The sequence below is a fragment of the Choloepus didactylus genome, chromosome 4, assembly GCF_015220235.1.
Source record: "Choloepus didactylus isolate mChoDid1 chromosome 4, mChoDid1.pri, whole genome shotgun sequence".
NCBI classification, from domain to species: Eukaryota; Metazoa; Chordata; class Mammalia; order Pilosa; family Megalonychidae; genus Choloepus; species Choloepus didactylus.
In genome coordinates this window covers 88,472,136-88,489,321 of record NC_051310.1, presented here as the reverse complement: position 1 = coordinate 88,489,321, position 17,186 = coordinate 88,472,136, and the positions used below count along the sequence as shown (strand labels likewise).

The window sequence follows — 17,186 nt, the reverse complement described above, 5'->3', positions numbered from 1 at the left end:
TCTGAGGGGTGTTCTCTTAGTTCTCCCAGGCAAACAATGGACTAGCAAAAGTCTACTTTCAATGGCCATTTCCAAATGTCTCTCTCGGCTGCAGCACTGAGCTCCTTCTGTCTGTGAGTTCTTATAAGACTCCAGTGATTTAATCAAGACCCAAGCTGAATGGGCAGGGCCACACCGCCATGGGAACAATCCCATCAACAGGTCACACCCTAATCAAAGGTGTTACAGTCACATCTCCATGGAAACACTCAATCAAAAGGTTCCAACTTAATCAACACTAATACATCTGCCCCTACAAGACTGCATTAAAGAACATGGCATTTTGGGGGACATAATACATCCAAACTGGCACAAAATGAAACAAAATGAAGCTTCAGTGGCTGAGAGTTCTCAAATCGAGTCAAGCAGTCAATCTGGAGGTTATTCTTATGCATTATATAGATATTCCTTTTTAGTTTCTAGTGTATTGGAATAGTTAGAAGGAAATATCTGAATCTGTTGAACGGTAATCCAGTAAACTTGATTCTTGATGATAACTGTATAACTATATAGCTTTTATCATATGACTGTGTGATCATGAAAATCTGGTGACTGACACTCCCTTTAACCAGTGTATGGGCAGATGAGTAATAAAATAATGACAAAAATATATAAATAATAGGGATGGATAAGGGATATGAGATGGTTTGAGTGTTCTACTTTATATTTTTTTTATTTCGGAGTAATGAAAATGCTTGATTGTGGCAATGAATGCACAACTATATGATGATACTGTGAGCCACTGGTTGTATACTTTGGATGGATTATATGGTGTGTGAGTATATCTCAATAAAATTGTATAAAAAATTAAAAAAAAAAAAAAAAAAAAAAAAAAAAACAGGCAGCAAGCCAGATTTGGCCCATGGGCCATAATTTGACAACCCCTAATGCAGACAAGACAAAACAAAACTACAGTGATAGAAAGCAGAGAAATGGTTGCCTGGGGTAAGTAAGATAACAGAGTGAGGAAACTACCTGGAAAGGGGCACAAGGAAACTTTATGGAGTGATGGAAAAGTTCTGTATCTTGATTGTGCTTAGTTTCATGTGTGGATACATTTGTCAAAAATCATCAAGCTATATACTGAAAATGGGTATATTTTCCATATGTAAATACCTTGATAAACTTGATTGCTTTTAAAAATGTAATCTTTCCAGATGATAGCATCAATAATGTGGAAAGCACGGCCTTTGGACCCATAATGATCTGAGTTCAAATTTCAGCACCATAGCTCACCAGCTATGTGACCACTGCCAAGTCATTTCTGGGGCTCAGGTTCCTCATCTTAAAATGCATTACTAATTTTCCGCCTCACAGATTTGTTTCTAAAATTAAATAAGAAATGCAAGGCACACAGTGCAATATCTGGCACACAAAAGGCACGCCCTCTGATTTGAGTAAACCAATTTAAAAAAAATTTTAAGAAAATGATAGCAAAGATCAGACAACTACATTAGCTTCTTTTGTACTCTTTTGAAATATTGTGAAATTTCTGTCCACTGTATACTGTGGTTTCACCTGACCTCACATATTGGCTTCCAATATCAGTTCCTTCGATTCCACAGTAACAGGGTCTAATAGCAAGCACTGTGAACCAAAATCTCTTTAGAGTTTAGAAAAATATTCTCTGACAAATACATTGTAAAAGGAAATATGAGAAGGGCCAAAAGTAAAAAGAAAAATATTAACTTACTCAACTGAGGAGAAAAGCAATAGAAATGTATACTATTTTAATTACTTTTTATAAAGAAAAACCAATAAAGTTAGGTAGATGTATTTCCTTTTCAACTAAGATTTGAATTTTACCCAAATCACTGGCCAATTGAATAAAAGCGATGACACCACCACACAGCTTTTGTACAGAGCTTTACCGCATGTGTTTCTCACAACAGTAGTATATAGACAGGAGAAAACTAATATTCAGTTTGTTCTTATTTTACGAGCAAGAATACTAAGTCTGAGACAGATGAAGTGGACTCCTCACTGTCACATAGTAAACGGTGAAATATGGATGTGAAATTAAATCTTGTGGCTCTGTATCATGCTCTTTTAGTAAATTTCATCATCAGAAAATCATCCAGGATTCTGTGAAAAGTCTTTTAACTCCATGATGCGTTCCATAACTTAACATTTTTAGTTTAAAAAAAAAAAAGACTAATTAATTACAAGGTAGTATGTTTACTTAATCCCTAACCATTCAGGAATAACTGGCCATTTTGGATAATGGAGGCTACTCCTAGAGTCACTGATGGGCTAATGACGTCATCCTAAGTGAAAATTCAAAAGAATTGATAACCAATAGAAGAGCCCACAGGATGATATAAATGGTAAATCACTCACACCTTTTCCTTTCTCCCCACCCCAGCACCCAAACACCCATTGATTTCTGCCTTCGCCAGGCACAGAACACAGCCCTGAATATGTGAAAAGGTAAAGCACCCAACGGCCCCACACAAATACTCAAACACAGTACCTCACAGCCCAAGTTCTGCTGATCCATCCTCCCAGCAAAAATGGGTTGTTTATTCATCTACTTACTATGGATTGTCTATTCATCTTTTACATATGTCCCAATCAACCCATAGGTGGACTAGAGGACTATAAATTTGAGGACATCTGAATGAAACGACCTTCCTTTCACTACCAGCTTCCTCTTCTCTCCCCACCGACAGTGTTACTACAGCCTGACGGAGAGCACTGCTCCCAAAGGGATGCCTAACCCAACAGACAACCAAGTCTACTCAAGTGCACTTAAATGTAAACTTTAAAAGAGAGGGGTATCGAAAGTCCAAGTTTGCACATCAGGGATGTTTTTACACTCTATCTATGAGCTTGGCCAAATATAATTGCTAAAAGTTTACAATAATCTGTCGGTGCTAATGTTTTACCCTGATTTTATAAGGAAAGTAAGGGAAACATGGGATTCAATACATAGAAAAACTCTTTACAAGTAAACAATTCTGGAATGCATCTATTCCACTAGGTAATCTTTTAAGTATTCTAAACTGAGAGGCTATAACTGATTTATATCACTGCTTCCTTCCGTAGATGGTGGCATCTTCAAAAGTGTTTTCTTGAAGAGGAAGTGAGTGATTTGTTTAGGTTTCTGAATTGTACACTGTGTTGACACCAAGTCCAGTTCTACCTTAAGCCTGAAATGACATCATAATTCATACTTATTATTTTTCAAAACTAAGGCAAAATAAAGAAGGAAAGCTGCAGCTTCAGTAACTCAGATAATCTATTACAAGTGTTGATAACAATCCAACACTCACCATTTTCCAACAACTATAAACCCACAGAGTTCTCTTCTACCAAGCCACTCCCAAACCCCACACAAAGGAAGACTGACAGGTGGTTGAGAAGATAAAACAACTATTGTTTCTACTAACTTTCAGTTCAACTGGCATCTTTTAAAAAAACAAAAATTTTTAAAAAAAGTTGCATTTAGATTAAGAATCTTATTTCTCAGAAAGATTCCTTCTTTATAAAAGAAATCTAATTAAACCACTATATTCAGAAGCATCAGACTTTTAAGAACACTTATAAAATCATGTAAAAATGTATCAAAATTATCATCCCAGCTACCAGGTAATGGGCACCTACTAAATGCTAGGCACAATACTAAGTAGTTCACATTGTTTCACTTATTCCTAAGAACCTGTGTTACTACCCCATAGAGAACAGGAAACGGAAGCTCTGAGGGCTTAAGAGATGTGCTCAAGGCTACACAACTGGTCAATGTAAGTGTGGAGACCTGAACTCAAATCTACCGAATTCCAAAGAGTGTTCTTTCCTCTAAATTATGTTGCCTCCCCCATTTCAGAGGAGAAATCGGCAGAGATGTGAATGGACTGGTTCAGCAGTCTTAATAATTTCAACAACAAAAAAAAGATCTAAATCAGAATCACCTTTTCAAATCCATAGTGCACTATTTAAACCCTTTAAATCCTACATTTTTTTTCAAGAAGTAATGAACAGACAAAAAAAAGAATAAGAAAGGTTAGAGCTCCTTTTAAAGCAAACTAAATTTCTTCACAGGTCTACAAGAGAAGTGTCATTTTGGACAAGTCCCCGGAGTTACTAGCTGTCTCCTATGCGCACTTAGGGCACATGTGCATGGCCACTAACTAGTAAAAAAAAAGCACCTCACCCAACTCAAACACATACTGAACTCCTCCTGTGTTGCCGATTGGCAGAGTATAAAAACAAAGCTAAACAAGGTCCATCACAGCCCTGAAGGAGTCACCCATGTACAGCCACCATTTAGATAAATAAGTGAAGTGTAAGGAAATCCAAAAACAAAAGTAGGTATAACATGCTATCAGAGCCCAAAGTAGGGAAGTGACTAACAGTCAGGCCTTCAAGTTGCTTATAAGTAGCATCCGTTTACATTATGTCCCTCTCTGACAACCTCAACCAACCTGTCAATCTTCCTCTGCATCCTCCAGGCTACCCCTACACACACACATTAAGAAAACCTTAAGAGCAAGAATGTGACTCCTAAAAGTGATCTCGCTGTAGTTTAAAAGTACAATGCTGCACTACCATCACTGTTAATGTAATAACATTAAACTGTATACTTGAAAGCAGTTAAAATGGGAATTGTTAGGTGGTATTTGTTACCACAATAAAAATTTAAAATATATATGTAAATAATTCTAAAGGAAATTTTGCTTCAGGTTCACCCAGTGAATAAAATTGTTTCTTCAAAGCAAAATGAGGCCAACCCAACCAGAAAAACCCAGAACTGCTTCTCAAATTTGAGAAAATTCATCAACCAAAGCAAAACGATCTTTCTGAAGATTTAAATTTTTAATTTAGCAGATGACAAAAGGATATAATAACTGAAATTAACACATTCTGGTCATTTTGTTCCGCTATGAATTTGACAGATATTTAAATGAGTTCCATCTGGGGAAGTTAAACAAAATTACTCTCACGTCATAAGTCAAATGAAACGAATTCAGGGGAAATAAGTACACCCAAAACTTGACAACAAGGCTTGAACATAATGCAGTCTGCAAATCCACAAGGGACAACGGAGTATAAGAACAGTAACACTGATTTATCTCAACTGATCATAACTCGCTTACAAACTTGCAAAAAAATGACCTTTCAAAAACTGCAGCATCTGTCCTGATTTAGGCAAGCCAATAGTTTAGAAACACTGAATAAGCTGCTGCTTCTGAAAATAAAACGGTAGCAGGGAGGGGGTGGGTCAGAAAAAAAGGCATACTACTTTTAACTTTAGTTCTATATGCCCGAGGCAATAAACTCTCCAAATAATCTCACTGAGTATAAAAGCTAAGAAGGAACACCAAAATATTGCTAAATCCAACTTGCATTGCAAACCCCTGAATTCAGATCTAGAAACAAAGATGATGGAATCACTCTGCTGCTAAGAACTACTTCCAAAAAAAAAAAAAATCTTTTCTTCTGATGAAAAAAGTTGTTTGAGGATTTTCCCCACTTTTTTTTTAATGTATCACAGATTGGTTGGCTTTGCAAAAAAAAAAAGTGTCAGTGAGCCATATTTACAAAAATATGTTGTTTGGTCTCGAAATATGGCTGCACTTGAACTCGGCAGAAAGTTGAACCCATCGCACCGTTCCCAGAGCGAGTTTCGCCCACACGCGTCCTCTCCGGGTGCTCGTGTCCCGGCTGCTAGGGGCGGGCCGGGCTCCCGGGAGAAGGCGCGCGGAGCCAAAGGCCCGACGTGTTTACCCTACCGGCGGCCCCGGGGAGCCGCACCCCGAGCACTTGTCCGCGTGAGGAATCCCGAGGTGGACCGGACCCGGTGATACCCGCGCGCCCCCGGGGTCCTCTCGCGGCTCCCCACCCCCGGAAGAGGAGGAAAGCCCGAGGAAGCCCGGAGTGGGGGACGCGGGTCCAGGCCTCGCGGGACCCCAGGCGCGCGAGCCGGCATTAGCGACTGTGTGGAAGGGCCGCGCCCCCCAACCCGAGAGCAGCGGCGGCCCCGAAGTTGGGATGCAAGAGGGAGAAAGCGCAACTCGGCCTGGGAGGAGACAATGCGGGAGGTGAGGGGATGCGGCGGGAAGAGAGGTCCGCAGAGGCGGGCAGGCAGCCAGCGCTCTCCGCGCCGGCCATTCATCTGGCCCGCGGGCCGCCGCGCGCCCCTCCGCCGACCCCACAGCCCGTAGCTCCCGCCCCTCCCCCCGGCCCCGGCCCCCGCCCCTTCCCCAACCAGCGGCCGCAGGGGGAGAGGCCCCCGCTCCGCGCTCCGGACCGCTCCTCACTCAAATCACACAACTTCCCTAACTCCGCCAACTAAGTTGCGCTCTTACCGTGCGGCGCCCGGGACTCTCCCACGGGCCGAGCCGAAGCAGCTCCGCACCTTCGCCGCGGAGAAGGACAACAGGCGGCCGCTTCCCCGACGGCGGCGACTGAAGCGGCGGCGGCCAAGGCGAGGAACAGGCACGGCGGTCTCGGCTGAGCCCAGGCGCTTTACCGCGGCTGCTCGGGTTCCGCGCTGGCCCTGAACACAGCCCCAGCCCGCGTGCGCATGCGCCGTGAGCCACTCAGTGATGGGAGGGGTACTCGAGGAGGGCGGTAACTCCTCCAAGCCCTCCGGTAAATAAGCGCCGAGCCAAGGGCCCCTAGCTAGGACTGCACAGCAGAGCTGCCCATCAAGATCCCTGAAACCAATAGGAAGGTACCTGGGCGGTGCGCTCAGGTTGCCAAGGAAGGCTGAGGTTGACCGCTGCTGCTGCGCGGCGGCGAAGTGATCAAGTGGAGTGGTTGGCAGCGGCTTCTTTGGGAAATGCCCACCCACCCCGTACCTGTAAATTCTCTCTGTCCTATCTCCGGAAATCGCTCTTCTTCTGTGTGCCCGGTGCTTACCTGAACTGTAGGCACTTACTACACATATAGAAATGATTTACTATTCTGTTTCCCCCCTCTTGAAATCAGGAAGTGGGGTGTAGTCTGTGTGTCACCAGCGCTTAGGAGAGTCACTGCTGACTATGCAGCTAGTGTTGGATGGATGGATGGCACTCTGGTGGGATCAAGATTGGAACAGTGCATTCCGTGAACTTTTAGCAATTCAATCACAAAATCGTACAGTCTTTGAGTTGGAAAGGATCTCAGAATTATCTAGTGCTTTTGAGAAATAAGATGTGGTCCGTGTAAAAGTGGTGGCCCAGGAGATTAGTTGGTACACGAAGAAACTTCTGTATTTTGATAATGTGTTTATTTAATGTCTATTAAGAAAAGAATATGCCTAGCAGTCAAACCATTAGATCGAATGAGAAATTTGTAAAAAGAAAGAAAGAAAGAAAAAATAGAAATGTAGAAAATATATTATGTAAAAAAATAGAGGCACTTTATATGCAGTTCAAGAAGGGGTGAAACTGATAAAGATTGAAGTAGAAACAGAGGTTACCTAAGGGAAAGGGGAAGGAGCAGGAGGGAACCCTCTGGGGTGCTGGAAATGTGTTATATCTTGGTCTGGATGATGATAACACTGGTATATTCATATGTAAAAATTCATCTAGTTGAACACTTAAGATTAGCACACTTTACAAACTTTACACATGTATTTTATAACCCAGTTTTAAAAATATACTGGTACAGGATATGGCAAAATATATATGCAAAGATGCAAAGGACTGCACTTTGGAAAACCTCGATCCAGGCAAGTTCAATACCAGAGACCGAATACCTGAGAAGGGGTCCTGTGACTACTTCCTAAAGTGTGCCGGACACTTCCACTGTTAAATGGCACTAAACATTAGACATGCCCCTAAGGTTGAGTGAAAACCTGCTTCCCTCTAAGTGAACCTGGTTCTCACACATATATTCTTAGTTCATCCTCACAAAATGGCAAAAACCAAGGCCGAACATCCCCAGTTTACTTTATCCATTCTTCATGTGAAATTGTTTCTGGACCACTTCATCATGCTCATTCTTTAAAATGTGGTACAATGTTTCCCACAGATCAGCATCACAGATATAGACAGGTGCTTGCATGATAGTCTTCTAAGGTATGACACTAGTACAGAGAGTGGACAACAGAACAATATATGGGAAAAATCTACCTATTGTATATTAGGGACTATGATTAATAGGAATACCATACTAGTACCACATAAATACTAGGGACAAATAATTCAGGACTGAAAAGAACTACAAGGTGTTTTGGGTCATGAGAATTGTTTAAAATGGAAAGTGATGAGGCCTATACAACTAAGTGATGATAATGTGAGATATGGATGGATTCTCATGGACATAACACATGCTCTGTGAACTTAGGAACCCCCTACTTTAAAAGTCAAGCCTTCAATTGTGAGGCTTGCTCTGGTGAAACTTATGGTTGTAAAGGGGAGGCTAAGCCCACCTATAATTATGCGTAGTTGTCACCTCCAGAGAGAGAACCTTTTTTGTTGCTCAAATGTGGACTTCTCTCTCTAAGCCTAACTCTGCAAATAAATTCATCGCCCTCCCCATGACGTGGGACAGACCCCCCCAGATTAATGAGTCTCCCTGGCGACATGGGACACGGATTCCAGAAATGAGCCTGACCTGGCATCAAGGTGTTGAGAATGCCTTTTTTACCAAAAGGGGAAAAAGAAAGGCAACAAAATAAGGTTTTACCACCTAAGAATTCAAATAGAGTCAAGAGGCTGTCCTGGAGGTTACTCCTATGCAAGCTTCAGCTAGGTATGCCAAATGGCCACAGTACGATAAGCCCAAGTCAACAGTAGTCCGAAAACCCTAAAGAATACCCAGGTCCCTATCTGAGACTCTATAAAATTTTCACTCATTTAGTTGATTCTTCAGAAACTTAAATCCTTCAGAGAACTCCTATGCCAGTCCCAAAACCCAGAGGCAACAGCCTCTTCAAGAACATCAACCATATGTGTTCCCTTTTCCCATAAAGTCACCACCCCTTTTCAACATAAACAAGTTAGGGTGGTCACTGCCTAGACATCCCAGAAATTTTGGAAAGTGATTAAAGTAGAGGAAAGGGTAGCAACAGACAAGATGAATTTAACAAAGGATTATGAATACTGAATATATTACTTTCTTTTTCTTAGATGCTAAGGTATTAGAATAGCTACAAGGAAATAATTGAAATAGTGGAACTGTAACCCATAGCATCCTTTGAAATTTGTCCCATAGATACTTGTTAATTTGTAATTTGAAAGTTATCACCTTTTTGTATATATGTTATACTTCACAATAAGGAAATAATTGAAACTATGGTACTGTAACTCATAACATTTTTGGAAATTTCCTATATAACTACTTGTTAAATCATACTTTGAAAGATAATACCTTTTTCCGTATATATTTCAAAATAAGGAAATAACTGAAACTGTGGAACTGTAACTCATAATATTTTTTGAAATCTGCTCTCTAACAACTTGTTAAATTGCACTTGTAAAGTTATCACTTCTATGTATATATGTTCTATTCTACAAAAAAAGGTGGCACAAAGCAAGGATACACCTGGAGCTGATTCTACCACAAAGAAGCTGACACAAGTGGGTCACTCCTCCTTCCAGAATCTCGGTCTCCTGTAAACAAAGGGGGCACAGAAAATCACTTGGATCCTAACATCTGATAACCCCATGGCCTTCTCTTATAGCCTGGCTGGTCTGTTACAGAGGCAGCAGCAAATGTGACCTTATCATCTTTCTGGTAACTACTGACTACACCATTCCCTGTGTCCCTACCTCCATTTCAGCAGGATGTACATCTTCCCAGTGGGCTGCAGAAAGCCCAGCACTTTTTAAAGTTTATTGTGCATACAAATCACCTGGGAGATCTCGTTTAAATGTGGATTCAACTCAGTGGATCTGGGGTGGGATCTGGGGCTTCTATGGTTCTAACAAGTCTCTCAGATGTTACCGATACCACTGGTTTGAGACCCCGCTTTGACAAACCAGTGTCTACTCTAAATTTCCCAGATGGCCGAGCCCTCCATCTTCTTTGGGAAGTCCTAAATAGTTATATGCATAGCTGGTGCCTTCTCATTATTCAAGCCTCAGCTCAACGTCCATCATCAGAGAAACCTTCCTTGACTGCCAGGCCTAGTCCCTCTCTTTCATTTTACCCAACTTTTTTCATAGCATTTATCCCAATCTGAAAGTACCGTATTTACTTTGTGCCTATAGGCTATCTCCCCCACCATAATGTAAGCTCCCTGAAGCCTGTTTTGTTTAACATGCTCTCTGTTCTGTACCAATAACAGTGCCTGGTACACAGCAGGGCCTCCATAAAAGCTTTGCATGAATGAACTTGTGCAGGAGCTACTGAGGTGCCCTCAAACTGAGTGTCCCTAATACAAAAGGTTTGTTCTTCTGAGATGCACCAAAGGTCTCTATACAATGTGCCCCATTTTACCAGAAAGAAATTTCAGGTTAAGCAGTTTTCTTACTTTCCCTGGGTAAGCTTACAAGCCAGGAAAGATGCCAGGACTTTATCAAGCAGTGGTAGGATTTTGTATCTCTGAACTATCTTCCTAATTGACTTGTATCTCTCCAACTGATTTACATGGATTATGTAAAATCTAACAAGGATAAAAAATGTAACAAGATAAAACCTCATTTCACAGACAAGTCCTGGTGATATGAAGGCAGAGGAAAAAAACAAAATAAATACACCTGTAAGAACATGCATTTCTATTGAGATCCATGGTTCTTAAAATGTCCCAGTGCCTCTTTTTTCACCATGGTGGACATTTTTTTTTTTGCTTTTGTGGTAGTAGTACCCTGATGTTGCTTTGAAGGAACTTTCATCTCAAGCGCCTTGCTTACTATGAAGCCAGCTCCACCACAACTTCCATGGCCCCAGCACAAGATCCAGATCTGAGCCAATCAATGCATTCTATCCATAGGAAACAGTGATTTGTTCAGGGTTGGGCACATGACCCCAAAAGGCCAATCAGGGACAACAGGAAAAAATGCTACCCTCTGTTCCAGTTATCAGGGTAGCAGACTTGGTCTTCCTCAACTGGAACCTGGCAGGATATACTTGTCAGTCATCTTGTCACCATGAGGATATTTCTTTATCTGAAAGAATGGAGCCAGCACATTGGAAAAGTAAGCAAGATGAAGGAAAACAACATGTTGATGACATTAGTTGAACTGCTGAATCCAGATATGCCTGAAGCTAGAACAACATGTTGATTTTCAATCATTTAAGTCAATAAACCCAGTCAGAGTGGAGGTTTCTGTCACTTGCATCCACAAGACCTTAACTGGTACACCATCCATGAGCTGATGATCTTCGGTCAGTTCTCTTACCTGCTTCTCAATTCACTCAGCAAATAGCTATTGAGAGTTGACTGTGTGCCAGTGACTAGGCTTGTTTCTGGGGTTACAGATAAAGAACAAGTTTCTTGCCCTCAAGGAACTCAGTCAAGTAAAGGAAATAGGCAAGTAAACCAGCAAGAAATGGGATGTATAAGAGCTCTTATAGAAGCAAATGCAGGGCATTAAGGGGCACCGAGGCGGAGCACTTTCCTTAGGTAGCAGACAAAAGATCAGGGAAAGCATCCTGAAGGATGTGACAGCTGAGCTGAGTCTTAGAAGATAAAGTGAGCCAAATAAAGAGCAGTGTAGTATATGGGGGCTTAAGTGTGTGTGCTCTGGTCTAAAGGGTATGCCCAGAAAAGAGAAGAGCAAATTCAAAGATATGCAGGTATCAGAAACACAACACGTAAGAAACTAGAGAGGAAAAGGGGTAGGAAATGAAGCTGGGGCTGGGTGGCAGGGGCCAGGACATGAAAGGGCCTGGTATGTTGCCATGCTAAGGATATGGCCTTTATTCTGAGATGTCAAGAGGAACCCTCAAAAGGTTTTAAGCAATGGAACAATGATGAGAACAGATTTTCTTCTTAGAAAGATCACCCTAGCACCATGTGCTTAGGCTGGATTTAAGTGGGGGTAGGAGTGGAAGCAGGGGAATCTCTAAGAAAAACATGGCTCCAGGTAGGAGATTTTGCAGTTCAGAGCTAAGTTTTCAGTTCTTGGGTGGCAGAGGGAACCTTCCTTCCCCAATGTGAAGCCCAGAGCTGTGCAGTAGAAATATTATGTGAGCCACATATGTAACTTAAAATTTTCTAGTAGCCACATTTTAGAGGTAAAAAGAAACAAGTGAAATTAATTTTAATAACATTTTATTTTATGCAACATACCCCAGATATCATTTCAACATGTGATCAATACAAAAATGTATTAAGGAAGTATTTAACATCATTTTATCATGCCAAGTCTTTGAAATAATCCAGTGTATATTTTACACTTAGAATATATCTCAACTTGGACTAGCCAGTATTTCATGAGCTTGAAAGCCACGTGTGGCTTTTGGCTACTGTATTGGACAGCTCAGGTCTGTTTGATTGACCATGATTCAAGCCAAGCCTCCACCTGAGGGTCTGTTCTAAACCTCAACATTCATCCAGGACCATATCCCTGTGCTGAATCTCTGTCACTTGCATTATATCATTTACTCTTCACAACAACCCTAGGTTGGCACTTTTCTCCCCCTTTCCCAAGTAACACAGGCTTGCAGAGACTAACTTCCCAAACCACACAGCTATTGCTTGGCTCAGGTTGTCCTCCAGGAATTGAAAACTAGGGGAAAGTCACCAAATCCAATTTACACATGCATGCTAACTATCACTTGGGCTCTCTTACCTCTTCCTCTTCCTCCATTTAGAACGCTGAGTGCTCAGTCTATCAACTGATTAGGTACTTAGTAAAGAGCTGTTTAAGCAACCAATCCCTTGTTCAGAATATATTTCTATAATGCATTTCAGAAATTCTTCAGGCAGAGACTAAACAATGTCAAAGAAATAGATTAGAGTTATATGCTGAATTACAGTTAAGTGCACAGTGAATGACGTTTATCATTGTGATTATTACCAGGTCAGATGAACAGTTTAAACATTTTTAGGGACCTTGATGCACATTCATTGCAAGTAGTCCTCCAGAACGATTGTGCTGGTTTATATCCCTGCCGCCATGGTGTGACATTCTAGTGCCTAACGTCTCTGATTTAAGTTCTTTTTGTGTTAAACAGAAAGACCAGAACTTCAGAAGCAGCTGGGGCTGGTTTGGATCTGGATGCTCAAATTCATTGTCTGTAAAGGAATCTCTCCCACCCAATAGTGATGCTAAGACAAATACATAAAACAACATACGTATAAACTTTAGCACATTGGCACAAAGAAAGTGTTTTGTAAACTTACTTCCTCTCACTTCCCCCTTTACAGACAGTTAAAATTTTTAAAAAGTCTAGGAATGGATCTGATTTTGCAAAAAAAAAGTAATATTAGAGAAATAGAGGGAAACATACACCCCACCACAATTGTAATAGAGAATTTCCAATAGAAAGTGAGTAATGCCATGTACTGACCTCACCAATAAATGTGGAAGCCACCTAGTCTCTTGGCCCTAGGGGCTCCCCAGCCTTTAATTAGTATATGCCAGATGTACCTCTTGGTGATACAACAATTTATTTAATTTCTGAAACCCTTGCTTTTCTCTATAATGACCCTTCCAGCAATAGATTTGCTAGAAGGCTGCTCATGGGACCAAATTAAGCTTCTAAAGTCATTATATTTCCAGTGGTCGAAGGGTTAGGGGTGTCTGGGTTGATGCAAGGGAAAGAATCACAAAAGCCACAGGATTAAGGGACCACCCTGACCTCAGATGAAGTTATTGCCATATTTCTCAGTCTGGAGTGAAAGGAAATTTAATTTTAGGGATCAAAAGTGTCCAGAGATTTCTTCCTCCCTCCCCCACCCCAATAACTGAAAAAGAAAAGCAGAGCCACCTTTGGGGGAAACATCATTTTACCTCCATTTTTCCTTTAAACAGATACCAGTTTGGAGGGTTTGGGGACTGTTATTCTGATTCCAGAGAGATTTATGGGCTGGCTTGAGTACTACATGTTTCATTCTATTGCTCTTCTCTTTATGCCCAGCCTTTTCCAGTTTATTCAGCTGCTCTCATAATTATCCCCAATTATTTATAATGGTAGGTTTCTGAAGCTGGAGTTAGAGAAACACCATGTTTTTTGAGCCCTAAACACTATTTAAAAGAAATGGACTCAAACAACTCATGTGAGGCCTAAACTCGGATTTTCACAGGCAGATTTTATGAAACATTTTTCATCTTTCATTTATTTAGCAAAACTATAAGGAATTGGCACTATTAAAGAAGAGAGATTTATTTGCCTACAACTGTTATCAATAACTGCAGTTTCAGCACAACTTAAACCAGGTTTTCTTAAATTGTTTTCTTTGGAACATTAGTCTCTAGTGCTATTCCTGAGAAAAAGCACGGTCTCTTCAAATGAATACATGAAATGGTTTATACTCTGTATTCTCTCCTCTTGAGGATTCATGTGCATAGTAGCATTACATCTCAAGTCTCTGAGGAGTGCCGCAATAAAGAAAACTGGCTTTGTTTCTTCCTACATTTCTCGTTTGAGAATGCAAGCAGTTTCTCTTAGAAAACTCAATAATGTGTCATATCGCACTAAGGACAAATTCCAGGAAATACTGCCTGAAGCCGTTCAACTCATCTTCCAGAAAGAACAGGGTATCTAGTCTTGATCCTGAGGTATCATTTACCATTTACCAACTTCACTACCATTTACCACTTCCACCTCAAAGGGCCTAATTCCTTGGGCAAGAAAGGAAAACTGATGTTTCCTAAATCTCATCTCCAGCCTGATCACTCCTTTGAGATTTCAACCTGTGTGCCCACCCACCACACACATAGCTTCACCTGGATAGTCGGCTGAACCACAAAGTTGGTACCAAAAGTGAGCTCACCTTTCCTCCCTCACCTACGCCATCTCCTGCTTTCCTTCTTTCTCCATTCCGTCTAGTCCTTTCCCACTTTCTGCTAGTGTATTCCACTACAGCCTCTTTTACAAGTCAAGGCCAAGTTTTTTCCTTCCCATTTCTCTTGGGTTCATTCACCAACTTTTGACTGAACAATTGCAATTGTTCCTTATCTCCAGTATCTCACAACTAGTCAGTATTTCTCTCTGCTAAAGAATGATTTTCCTAAAGCACAACCCTGACTTGTCAATTCTCTTTTCAGAAGACCTCAGGCTTTTTTCAGCTTTTCAGTCTCCCTCCTGCTTAAAGGATAATACCAAACATGTTAGCAGAGAATCCAAAGTAATTGATTTTCATTCTCAATCCACCCAAACACTACATTACATTTTTCCACCTAAACTCAAATCCTTGCTCAAAGACTCTTTGTTCAGGCAAACAGACTTTCTACTTTACTGAGAACATCAGAACTTTCTGAGTACCTGCCAGTCAATCTCCACCTATCTTTTCCAGAAAGTATTTCACTGTGCAACTCAATTGCTTATCATTTAATGTGGTCTCCTGCAGGATTTTACTTTATAGTTTAACTTCTCTTTTTATCTCATTAGTCCTTATCCTCTGCCTTCAAACTTATTCAAATCTGTCTTATCCCCCTACCCCCTAAAAAATCCCTGACCTGTATACACCAGAGACCCTGTACCATCTCTCTTTGACCCTTTGCCATTACATTTTTTACCTATACTCACTGATTCCATCTCCTCATCACCTTCCCTCCTCTCTTAAAATCAACATAATTACAGTAACATAAACAGTCAATAAATAAGCCCATTTTAAGTGAGTTTGGACAAATGTGTAACTACTTCCACAATCAAAAAATAAAAATATGATGGAGTGAGACACTTCAGGCTCCATCTTCCCACAGAAGCTTAGAACAACCAGCAAGAACTGGCAGAAACAACCTTCTCAAAGCTCCAGGAAACAGTTAAAGAACTGCAGAAACAGAGCAGGGTGCCAAATCAAGGAAAAGGCTACTTAAGAGCAGCAGGAACCTGGCTGACCCCTCCCCTACCCCTCATGGGCTTACACAGAGCCTGCAGATTCTGGAGGGAGGACAATAACTCTCATGCACATACTTGGAGCACACATGTCTGGCCTATTTTTTTGGTGGTGGCCTGAGGGACTCTCTATCCCAGACTTTGTACTGTGTGTAGAAAGCAGCTCATCAAGCTCTCCTATAGACCTTTTTGGGAGAGCAGCCAAGTCATGCTGCCTGGAGCAAGAGACTACTTAGGACATATAGTGCAGGGCTTGTGATGGAGAAGAAAGTGTTTCCTTGCAGCACCCAGGACTGTGAAGAAACTGTTTTGTAGGGAGGAAGGGACATTTGGAACTGTGTAAATGGAGGAATTCCCAAGGCCACAGGTGCATGCCCAAGACAAGACATATGTACAGAAAGGATCAGGGAAGTCCCTATGCTTTGCCTGGAGCTATTCTCTAAACTCATTGTATGGATAAGCCCTGAGGCAGAGCACTTGCACAGGTCAATCTGCAAGGACTTGGAAAGGTGTTTTCTTTTTTCTTTATTCATCTTTTTTGTTGTGTTGTTAGCTCCTGGCATTCAAAGAAAGCTCTGACATAACACTAGCTTGATATAAGCTTAAGGAACAGATATCTCTGAGTCTAAATTCCAGCAATAACACATTAAAATATCAAAATGTCCAGGTTTCAACAAAAGGCTACAAAACATACAAAGAAATAGGAAGTGATGGCCTAGGGAAAAGAGAAGACTATAGCATTAGAAATCATCAGTAAGAAAGCCCAGACCTGAGACGTACCACACAAAGACTTAAAAAATGGTCCTAAATATGCTCAAAAAGTGAAAGGAAAATATGGGCAAAGAACTAAAAGAAATCAGGAAAATGATAGATGAATACAAAGAGAAGATCAATAGAGAGATGGGAATTATGAAAAGGAACAAAACAGAGCTGAAGACCACAGTAACAGAAATTAAAAATTCCCTACAAGGGTTCAATGGCAGATTGGAGCCAGCAGAAGAAAGAATCAGAGAACTTGAAGATAAGACAATTGAAATCATTCATTCTGAGGGGCAGAAAGAAAAAAGAATGAGGGAAGGGGAACAGAGCCTAAGGGACCTGCAGGACACCATCAAGCATACCAATATACACATTGTGGGAATTCCAGAAGGAGAAGAAAGAGAGAAAAGTGCTGAAGTATTATTCAAAGAAATAGTGGCTGAAAACTTCCTAAATTTAACAAAAGACAAGAATATACATATCCAAGACACTCAACAAACTCCAAAGAG

General features: G+C 41.1%; 1 protein-coding gene across 7 annotated transcripts in view; it reads right to left on the bottom strand.

Moving 5' to 3' along the window:
* Nucleotides 1-6,579, bottom strand: part of AKAP13 (A-kinase anchoring protein 13) — a 405,703-nt gene extending 399,124 nt beyond the window's left edge. For 5 of the 7 annotated variants that reach the window (XM_037832972.1, XM_037832973.1, XM_037832975.1 and 2 more), the window contains exon 1: nucleotides 6,348-6,578. The gene's annotated coding sequence lies outside the window, so the exon portion shown is untranslated. Of the gene's footprint in view, nucleotides 1-6,347 lie in introns of all 7 variants that reach the window. The other 2 variants (XM_037832976.1, XM_037832979.1) reach the window with 2 other exon arrangements.
* Nucleotides 6,580-17,186: the final 10,607 nt, after the last annotated feature.